General features: G+C 36.6%; 1 long non-coding RNA gene across 2 annotated transcripts; it reads right to left on the reverse strand.

Annotated features, from left to right (window-relative positions):
- Positions 1 to 2,319: 2,319 nt before the first annotated feature.
- Positions 2,320 to 3,192, reverse strand: LOC147627549 (uncharacterized). Of its 2 annotated transcripts, none has more exons than XR_015268376.1 (2): positions 2,774 to 3,192; positions 2,320 to 2,655 (listed from the first exon to the last, which is right to left on the reverse strand). It is a non-coding gene; the product is annotated as an uncharacterized LOC147627549 (long non-coding RNA). The 2 variants fall into 2 exon arrangements; XR_015268377.1 differs by having other exon boundaries at positions 2,320 to 2,675.
- Positions 3,193 to 12,175: the final 8,983 nt, after the last annotated feature.

Below are 12,175 nucleotides of genomic sequence, written 5' to 3' on the forward strand. Positions count from 1 at the left end.
TATGAGTTTATATAAGATACATCATCATCATCTAGATCTGTGCGCCGATGTAGTCTACAATATTAAGAAGAACATAGTCATGGCGGCTTAAGAGTGTCAGACACTCGTACAAGTCACCAAAAGAAGACTCATCCCATGAATGCGAACAATGCCGAATCTTCTGTGTCAACGCATTTGAGCAAAGTGGGTCAACAAAGTTGTTGTATGTGGACCATATATCCTCCTCATCAAAATACGATGGTGGTGGCTAAGGATTTTATACATGTATTTCTATCTAAGGAGACCGTGTAGTTTAAAAAAGCCCTTTTTGCCCCCTCCCAAAGAGAGCTCCCATCTAATTGTAGTATGCTAAATTCAAAGAGAAATAGGGGACAAGATCAGAGCCAAGTACGAAAAGCGAGTGGGCACAGTGGACACGATTCTTTCGCTAGAATGCCTTTGGATTTGCAGTTTTAGCTCAGGAAGGAGTATGAAGTGTTTTAGTCAGCTACTAGGACATTTGATAAATGGTTGTCCCAATGCACCGACTGATGTTCCTTTCCAACTCTTTCTACTTCAGAATCCCCAGTCTAAATCAATTATGCAAGGGTCTCCACCATAGAACTTGCTTGACAAGTCAAAGGAGGCAAGTTTTAGCCCAGTCTTAGCAATATTCTAATGCCATTATAACAGCTGACCCTAGAGGAAGAAGGAAGAGGTAGAATTTGTTCAATAGAGTGGAGCACCAAGGTCGGAACCAACGATTCTCACTAAGTTACACCCCATCCGATTTCTGAGGTAAGAATTTTAAGCTTTTTGTTGATTCAACAAATGGTCATTCGTTCATTCAGTTCACTTGGATGTTGCATAAATTAGTAATCGACCAGAAGCAAGGGTAGATCAATGCGAGTGGAATTGGCTAGTGGAAGTTACGTGCCAAAAGATGGATGTAATTCAGTTTTTCTTGGATGGGAACCTAGCCAAATGTTATCACAAAGGCACCATTTCCTTCATGGATCTTCATGTGAAAAAGATGAAAGGAACTGGAGTAGTTTGAACACCCACCCCGCAACCTCTAAAGGCAGTAAAGTTATTGAAAGGACTCCAGCAGAAGCAAGCCATCCTGCAAATAAAGAGTTACAAGGGAACCATGTTGGCTAAGTGAGTATATGCTGTGACGTAGATCCCTCGACTCATGAGGTGGATCATGAGAAAGAGTTCATTCTTGGAGCCCAACAATAGTGAATCTATAGCTTATAAGATGGCTATTCCGAAAGCAACCGAGCTCGAGGAATAGCCATCTTATAAGTGAGTATATGCTGTGACGTAGATTTAACTACAATACCCTCGACTCGTGAGGTGGATCATGAGAAAGAGTTCATTCTTGGAGCCCAACAATAGTGAATCTATAGCTTATAAGATGGCTATTCCGAAAGCAACCGAGCTCGGGGAATAATCAAGATAACTGTTTGAGGAGAGCTTTGTTTGGCCCATTTGTATCCCCTTGCTATGTGGTGCTCGTTCTCTTTCAGAAGAAGAATGATGGGACTATGAGATTGTTTATTCAGGGTTAAATTGGCTTACTGTTAAGAATCGACATCTTACTCCTAGAATGTGCTGTTAGATTGATCGCATAAAGGTTAGATATTTATAAAGATTGACTTAAACTTAGGATGTTCTCATATCATAATATTCCTAAGATACATTTTAATACATGCACATTAAAGGCCGGATATTTATAAAGATTGACATAAACTTAGGATGTTATCATATCATAATATTCCTAAGATAGATTTTAATACATGGTATGCACATTACGAGTTCACGATAATAGGGTATGTCTTTTCTCTGAGCGTCTTGGTCTGAGCACATTTTTCTGAGCATGGCCTATATTGTGATTTCGTAGACAATTTTATCATAACATCACACACCCTTTACTCATAAAACTACCCTACAAAGAGGCTATATACATTTAATTACATTTCTTTCCAATAGTATTTAGGGCTTATAAGATCCCTTTATTCACAAAACTACTTTTCATGTCTACTTCATTTCAACACCCTCCACCTACATCATCCATCATTCATACTACCATGATAGATAGTGATGATGAAATGATTGCAAGTAACATGGTGAAGAATTTAGGGTGCAAATTTGCATGCATCTATGCCGAAACATTTATTAGTTGCAAGGAGATACTTCAAGATTCAATTCACCATGATGATCATTTGTACACAACTCATAGTTTTGACATGCAAACCTTAATTAAGATATGACATGATTATCACATCTCTAGCAAATAGAAAAAGTTTTATGAAACCAACATGCTCACAATTGAATATGCGATATTGAGATTAATATTCATGGTGGGTACTCACATGATGTACTAATAGTTCTTCAATATGATTACTACATCTCTAGCAAATGAAATAGGTGTAAGACACCACAAAAGTTATGCATGTTCAATACTAGGGCATCACAAGCAAAATGAATTGCTTGAAGGGAAATACTCATGTCAAATCACTAGACTCAATGCTTGAAGGGAAAAACTCATGTCAAATCACTAGACTCAATCTTCTTTACTAATGTCATCCACATAGATATTGCGACGATGCCTTCTCTCTTTGATGGGAGCATTGAATGCAATGTCATTACACATCATCTCAGCCATAGCACCTGCATAAGAAGGCAAAAAGCTAAAATAGATCAATCAATATCAATGCCTCATTGATAATAATATTCTCCAACCAACAAATACGTTTAAAAAGATTAAACACGAGAGTAACATACTTACTAGTCGTCTGGAAGATTAACAACCATTTCCACATCTTCGGAATCATTTAGAGTCCCATAGTTGCTTAACACATTTCCCTTTCCTTTCTGTCCATCCAAAAATGGTTGCAATATAGAATTGCAAATGTCAGGATCATTCTCAATAGATAAGCATGCTCTCCCAGAATGCACGCATGCTTTTTGCATAGAACCAGTCCCAGCACCTAAGTCCACCACATGTCCAGAAATTGGACACAAGAACTCCAAGAAGTACAACATCATGCATGGAGCCTTCTCCAATGCACCTCTCCATGGAATACTCTCTCCATGTTTTATAGTCTGCTCACTTGTTGGTAAATAATGATGAAACAAACTACTTCCAAAAGCAATGCCCAATTTGGTACCAACCACGGAAGCATTTCCAGGATTACAAACACAAGACATACCAGCCCGCCGATGAAGAAGGCATAAAACCACAACATCCACCTAAAGATAAGAAAAGAATTAAACATATACTTAGTACAAGCCATTTCATTATACGAGAGCATAAATTCTTTCAACAGGTCATTGTATGACAATTGTCTCACCTTATGATCAATACCACCAACTTTGATTGTGCAATATGCATCTAAGCATTGCATGTACATTTGACATGCAAACTCCAATCTACTGATCCTAGCATAACGCTCAACCAAATGAAGAACATGAGGAGCACACATAACTAGGATCCAACCAGAATCTGAAACAACTGTGGCCGCTACTAGCAAGGAGTAGCGTACATGGTCCTCTGTTAATAAATTCCAAGATGGAGATGTGGAATCCTGTACTCCAAGAGCTTCTAGCTGTGTAGGCAGATCAATAATGACAAAATCTGCAGCCCAAGCAACACTCTTACCATTTCTTGTTTTTCTTTCACCTCCAAGACCCACAAAGTATTCCTTCATGTCTATATAGGCTTGTGTGAAGTTTGAGACAGACAATTGCTTCCCAAACTCGACATAATCATAGCACCAAACCTTGCAATGTGAAGCATCACATGTGCCACTCTGATTCAAAGTTAGAGAGGTCAATGGAATGTACAAAAAGCGGACAAACCTATCTTTCCATTTACATCCTTTCAGAATGGGTGTAGACTGCAGTACCTGCACATCTGTACCCACACCACATATGTAAAGACACAAAGTAATAACAACATATGTTACACAAACAAATAATAGCTTGAAAAAAGATCAAGAGAACTTACCATTATTAGTACCAGGAGAGCTTTGTTTGGCCCATTTGTATCCCCTTGCTATGTGGTGCTCGTTCTCTTTCAGAAGAAGAATGATGGGACTATGAGATTGTTTATTCAGGGTTAAATCGGCTTACTGTTAAGAATCGACATCTTACTCCTAGAATGTGCTGTTAGATTGATCGCATAAAGGTTGGATATTTATAAAGATTGACTTAAACTTAGGATGTTCTCATATCATAATATTCCTAAGATACATTTTAATACATGCACATTAAAGGCCGGATATTTATAAAGATTGACATAAACTTAGGATGTTATCATATCATAATATTCCTAAGATAGATTTTAATACATGGTATGCACATTACGAGTTCACGATAATGCTGTTGGGATTAAATAATTCCCCTTTTAGCTATAATTGTTGAATGCAAAAAGAAAAAGAAAATAAACCTTCAGAGAACATCCGCATGATTTTATCTCGGTCTTCATTGATGAAATTCTAGTTTGCTCGAAGAATGTAGCTGATCGCATGTGAAGTATATGTGTCTCTTCAAAGTCCTCGAAAGCCTCCAGAAGCATAGACTTTTCTCTAAGAAGGGTGCGTGTACCTTCTTTACCATCAAATTGAATATCCGGGATCATAATGTCAAGAGATAGTATATTAGTAGCTGATCCCACGCCAAAGTGCAAAAGCGGCTACTATCGATTGGCCAGAACCAAAGACGATACAGGAAGTCAAATGATTCTTGGGATTGATAAGATGGTATCTGATGTTCATATGCCAAGATTGTTTCTCCTTTGAGGGCGCTTCTAAAGAAGGACATTCCATTCTAATGGTCCGCGATGTGCCAAAGTAACTTTGATAAGCTGAGGGGTTGCTTGACTAATCCGTTGGTGCTATAGCTAAGATCTCACGAGAGGAACAATGATGTCTCGCGAGTGATGACGTAGAGTTGCTTGTCTTCTCGGGTTAGAGATCATAAAATTTTAAAGACGATTTTCAACCAGAATGATGTTAACATCACGCAAAGAAGATATATACAAACACTTCGAGAGTTTGGTTTTAAAATCAAGTATAGGTTAGACAAGGAGAATGCGGTCACATATATATTAGGCAGGAAGGCCTCCTTACTTGCACGTTGAGATTAAGGAAGAGATTGGATTAGATAAGTTTTTTATCCCTATTATCATATTGCTTAACTGCAAAAGTAAAGGCAACCCTAGAAGTAAAGAAAATTCATGGATTCACGTTAGATGTGGATGCTTGTACTTCAATAATCGGTTATGTGTTTTTCAAGATAGAGATCTTAATAAGAGGATTCTAAAGAATGCTCGTGACACGCCCCGGCTAAGTGAAGACCATCATGGTGGCTACTACAAAGAAGCATTTCTTTTAGCCTTGCAAAGGTGAAATGACAAAAACGCCAAGAAACGTGCATCCTATTTTACATATACAATTCGAATACATAAGCATGGATTCCATCATTAGATTTTTCTTCAAGCGATGCAGGACATGATTCCATCTTAGCCGTGTGGTAGATCGCTTGATGAAGGTTGCTCATTCGATTCTATTGAAAAAGACTTATACTGCTCTTGCTGTTTGCTAAAAGTCTTTCCAAAGGATATATTCAGACTTTACTTTACAAGGATAGTTAGTGATCAGGGTGCTGAATTCATGCCCTCGCTCTTGGAATAAATGCTTTGAAGCTATAGCTCTCTAGATTCTGGTACTCTCTTGATTAGGCAGCAGAGAGGGTAATCAAAGACATTGTTCGAGCATTCCATGGATGGGAACCCAAAACATGAATGAATTCTCTATATTCGGTAGAATTTTTTTGCGATGCATCTCATAGTAGATTGTGCAACACCATTGATTTGGTTTGACCCACCGATGAGAGTGGAAGTCTTGAAGCAAATAGATAAAGTGGATCGTTCAATGCGGACTATAAAAAAGGATATCAAAGCTACTCAAGATAGAAAAAAGTAGCGTGTTGATCTCAAGTAGAGTACTAGAGAATTTGATGACCATAATCCAAAAATTTCTGAAAATCTAGACCCTTAGGCTAAGGTCCTTTATACCTATTTCCAATTAATTCCAATTGCACATTGGAAAATTCTTTCTGAATTTCTGTTTCAGGGGAATTCATTTTAATAAGGTGAGATATTTTTCTATCCAAAAATATTCAAAATCTAAATATTCTCTCTCTAGAATATTTTCTCTCTCTAGTTAAAACGGTTAGAAACAAGGTCTTTATATTTCTAAAGAGGGATTGATTACAGGGGAAGATAATAGACATCAAAAGGGGGTTGGGGGAGGAATCTTACATTCTACCCCACTTCAAAAACGCGAGATGTCCTCATCTCGCAACTTGGGATAATTTCGCAAGATGCACGAATAAAGATTAACCACCAAGAAAAGTCTCAAAGAGAGTAAGATTCAAGACAAGAACAAGATTTAGACTTTATTCATTCTTGGAACATATACAGTAAAGATAGAAGAACTCTTTACACTTCCATAAGCCCGTCCATCATATGATCACAAAAGCAGCACTCACAAGCTGCGCATGTATAAGGTAACTCATCTATGGGAATAATTCTGTTGGTTATTGCCGCACCTATCTCAGTGGTATGAGGTGATCTAACAAAAGGACCTCTGAGAGATAAGCCAAAAACGAGGTAAAGGCATATCTTCTCATGAGAAAGAAAACATGCCAGTAAGAAGACCCGCTCAGAAAACCCAAGATGTCTTGATCTCATGACGTAGTAGTATCGGGGACCCAAACCCAAAGCTTCAATAACCATGGCCAAGCGGACATTGTTACGAAAGTGCTGCTGACCCCAGGGTGTTACCCTAGTTATGTTTTGATAGGTCCGCCATTTGGTTTGAGCTACAGAAGCTCCCAAGTGAGCGAAAAGTGAGCGCTCATACTGTTCTATAAACTCCTTCTTCACAGACTCGCTTGCGTCTTGAAGGTGAGAAATCATCATGGATAAAACTAATTCCTGTTGCCAAGCCATGAAGGAGATTAAGAAGAAGGGAGATTGATGGAAGTAAGATTACTGTGAGCGACAAGTAAAAGTTACGACTTATATAAAGGAAGGAGCTAGCGTAACCTAGAAGCCAACGGTATCTTGCCACTGAAGTTTTACCATCTTTCCATGATTTGGTTTTGGCACATATTTCTATAGGAGGCATTAAGAACTTTGAGATGAGGAGATAAAAGAAGCTCGTAAGCTAAGTCACTTACTTTCTTTGAATTCAGATAAGGCTCACAATATCTGGGGGATAACTTCTTAAACTCCCCAATAGATAAAGAACTTCTTTTGGGCCGTACTCGAATGAAGACCAAAACCTTGGTATCCAAAACACTGATTTTTACTTCTGAACTCATTGTTCTGAATCCTTAAAACAGGTGAAACTCCTGAGAAATATTCTAGGGAAAGGGTCTTCCTTTTTTAAATGGAATCTTTCTTTTATTTTAGAGAGGGAATAATTATAAGATAAAAAATGGAGATTCTTACTCCTGTATACCTCGAAGGCTGGGGAGGAATCTTACATTCTACCCCACTTAAAAAAGTGCAAGATGTCCTCATCTCGCAAGGTAGAGGACAACTCTTTTACTTAAGATCCAATTTTATTCTGGGGTTCCTTATATTCTGGTCAACCCAACAGAACACTGGGATAAATATCCCTTATATAGAACTCATCATTAAATAAAAATTCATTCAGATCATATCATTCATATTTTTAACATGATAATGGTCCATTAGACTGAAAAAGTTTCCTTCTGAACATTCCTCCATGGAAATTTCAGTCAAGCAAGTTCTCAATTTATCATCCCTTAACTTGATCTACCGGTCAAAGTGTTAACAGTAACAATTTGACAGCACAACCCACTAATCTCATAGTGATTTGCTGAATTCATTATCATCATTCTAGTTATGAATATCATCACAGGGACTCGTCCCATTCCTCCTCATTGTGGTTTCATTATATTTCAACTAAATTTCAGAAATCATCATTTTTCAATCAGAATCCAAATCAATTCATCAATTCTCAAATAGAATTAAAAATCATATCAACCACATTTGAAATCATCATCTGGATAGCATTAACGCTTATAATTTCAAGTCTTAGATTTACTCGTATATACTGTTAGTAAAGAGCTGCAGTTATACTCTCGGTATATACGGGTAGTCACGGCCCTTGGAATTATAAGGTAAATACCATTATGTCTAGGCCTCAAGCAAGTCAAGGATTCTATATAATTGCGGTACTTCCATCTGAAGACCCAATTACCAATTTACGAATTTCAGTTTGAATATCAAATTGTATGAATTATATCACACAATTATAGTCTTTTTGTGTTTCTTGATAAATTTTTGACATATTTGTCTTTTCAGTTGATCTTTATTAACCTGGCTCTGATACCAACTGTGAGATCCCTATTCCCACTGAGCAACAGATTCAAGGTACTAGCAGCGGAAGTAGCACTTCTCGCACGGGACAGGGGTCCCACATTCGAGGCCTCGTCCACGGATATCTGGACAAGAGACTAATCCGTCGATTTTTCCGAAAATCGGACTCGAAAATACTTCTCTTACCGAGAAAGCACGGGCGATTCTTCCAGGATAACTTTTTACTCTAACGTAGTCAAGACCATTACTAATCAAGCTGATCCGATTGTACCTATAAAGATACTCGGTCACATCAAGGAAGAAACTTGCACTTGGATCATTGGGATCAACGCTTTTTTCCCCATCAAAGAGGCACAGCCGTTGATTCCTATCCATAGAACAATTACTATCCGGGATTTACTTTATCTATCGTAATAACAGAAATTGAGTCTCGATTTATGGATCCATCAGTCCATCCAGTCCCATGGGTTAGCCAACCGCCCAACCACTACAGTGATGGGATCCAATTAAGAATTTGGTTAGGTTTTGTCCTGGGTACCAAGGAAAAGAGTTCCAAGGCCCCCTAGCTGGAAGTTCATGCAAAAATAAAACTAGTCACACCACTTACACACCCAATATGAAATTGCCTTTTCACAGATTTAACCAGTTTTAAAACAATCCTTTAATAAAACCATAGTATCATTGATCACCATCTTCCAATTTATCCAATTGATTCTTAATTTCCCATCATTCCTTCATCAGAGTATCTATGGCATCATTGGCAACTAGAACGCTCACCACCTATCCACTCAGGGGCCGTTTCAATAGTTCCTAGCCCATAATACTCGGCAATATAATCACTTATCAAGATGGAGTCTCGTTGAAGATCAGCAAGATCAACCAACAGATCCATATAAAGAGCCATGGACTCATCCATTGAAGACCAGCAAGGTCAATCAACCAGATCCATGCCCGATTTCAAAAAACAACTCTTACTCCTTGTTCCAATATCTTCCTCGACGCACGCGTGGGTATCCTAGGCGACCCAGAGCCCGAGCACCGTATGGTCAGTACCCTCTAGGATCCTTCGCAGGTGACCTAGCGCTTCACTCATAGGCCGCTTCCTTGGCCCCTCATCCACCGTACCGGAAGCTCACCATTTTAATCGCACCGAGGCTGGTCAAGACCTCGACCGACCTTGCTATGCGAGACGTCCTCTATTGACTCTCCGTCAGCAGTTGCAACTTTATCAGTTAGGTCTCCACGACCTTAATCACAAGATGGTCAAAATGCTTTCCTAGCATTCTTGACATAAAACAGTCATTTACAAACAGTCACAAAATACAGTTTCTATATTAGTTCTCATTTTTCCACATTATCCCTCATCAATCCACATTGCTTATTCCACATTCCAGTTATATGTGTACTCATCCCATCCCATCATTTTCCATCTCATCACTTCAGATTCCTTCACATCACATATCATATATGTGATGTGTACTCATCCCATCATTTTCCTTCACATCACATATCATATCATATATGTGTACTCATCCCATCCCATCATTTTCCATCTCATCACTTCAGATTCCTTCACATCACAAGATGGTCAAAATGCTTTCCCAGCATTCTTGACATAAAACAGTCATTTACAAACAGTCACAAAATACAGTTTCTATATTAGTTCTCATTTTTCCACATTATCCCTCATCAATCCACATTGCTTATTCCACATTCCAGTTATATGTGTACTCATCCCATCCCATCATTTTCCATCTCATCACTTCAGATTCCATCACATCACATCACATATCATATATTCACATCCATACATATATCCACATCCACATGCATACATCCACATCTACATGCATACATCCATATGCATACATCCATATGCATACATCCACATCTACATGCATATATCCATACATCCACATGCATACATCCACCATTTCCTCATTCCCATTCATATAACCCCATACGCCTTCTCATCTATTCTTTTTCATCACATCCATTCTCACCCTATCACAACCCATATTCATCTTATCTCATCACATACACTTCTTATCTCATCCCATACACATCTTATCACATCTTAACTCTTCTTATCACATCCTAACTTATCTCATATGCATCTTATCACATCTCATATACCCCTTATCACATCATAACTCATCTTATCACATCCTAACTCATCTCATATACATCTAATCACATCATAACTCATCTCATATACATCTTATCCCATCACATACACTTCTTATCTCATCCCATACACATCTTATCACATCTTAACTCTTCTTATCACATCCTAACTTATCTCATATGCATCTTATCACATCTCATATACCCCTTATCACATCCTAACTCATCTTATCACATCCTAACTCATCTCATATACATCTTATCACATCCTAACTTATCTCATATGCATCTTATCACATCTCATACACCCCTTATCACATCCTAACTCATCTTATCACATCCTAACTCATCTCATATACATCTTATCACATCCTAACTCATCTTATCACATCCTAACTTATCTCATATGCATCTTATCACATCTCATACACCCCTTATCACATCCTAACTCATCTTATCACATCCTAACTCATCTCATATACATCTTATCCCATCACATACACTCCTTACCTCATCCCATACACATCTTAACTCATCTTTTATGCATACCTCTATGCAAGAAGTTCAATTGTGATAAAAGTAACACTTTTATAATAAATAAATCATTTTTTTGGTAATATTTTTATAATAAAATAATAATTTATTTTTTTTCATTTCTATGCACGAAATTCAATATGATGAAATAACATTTTTATAATAAAATAATCATTTTTTTGGTAATATTTTTATAATAAAATAATAATTTATTTATTTTTTTCATTTCTATGCACGAAATTCAATATGATGAAAATAACATTTTTATAATAAAATAATCATTTTTTTCTTTACAATTTTATAATAAAATAATAAAATATTCATCTTTTATGCATACCTCTATGCATGAATTTCAATTATGCTAAAAGTAACACTTTTATAATAAAATATTTATCTTTTATGCATACTTCTATGCATGAAATTCAATTATGCTAAAAGTAATACTTTTATAATAAAATATTTATCTTTTATGCATGCCTCTATGCACAAAATTCAATTATACTAAAAGTAACACTTTTATAATAAAATAATCATCTTTTATGTATACCTCTTATGCATAAAATTCAATTATGCTAAAAGTAACACTTTTATAATAAAATATTCATCTTTTATGCATACCTCTATGCATGAATTTCAATTATGCTAAAAGTAACACTTTTATAATAAAATATTTATCTTTTATGCATAATATAAACATTCAAATTTCCCATGATTACTATGAAATTCTTTCAATTAATCTAGGATGATAATTCCTAGAATATGGTAGGAAATCCTCTTTTCATGCTTTGAATGAAATTATTTTATGTGTAAATTTTTATAAAATTTTTGCCATAGCTCTGCTACTATAACTGATAAATCTCAATTGTTTTAAAAGATAGGTTATCTTTAAGGGAATGATTAGAATGATCCCTAATTGGATCATTAACCCTTAATGGATTAAATAAAAAATAATCATAAACTAAAAGCATAGATAAAAAAACTATTAATTTATTCTCAAGCATAGATTAATCTTGGATTAAGAAAAAGCTTTATGAAAAGCTTCATTTGGATTGAGAATGGGTCATGAGTATGACCATTTCTTAAGTGAGAGAGAGAAAAAACCATTAGAAT

The sequence above is a fragment of the Cibotium barometz genome, chromosome 20 (genome assembly GCF_041138505.1).
Source record: "Cibotium barometz isolate CiBa-2024 chromosome 20, ASM4113850v1, whole genome shotgun sequence".
Classification (NCBI taxonomy): domain Eukaryota; kingdom Viridiplantae; phylum Streptophyta; class Polypodiopsida; order Cyatheales; family Cibotiaceae; genus Cibotium; species Cibotium barometz.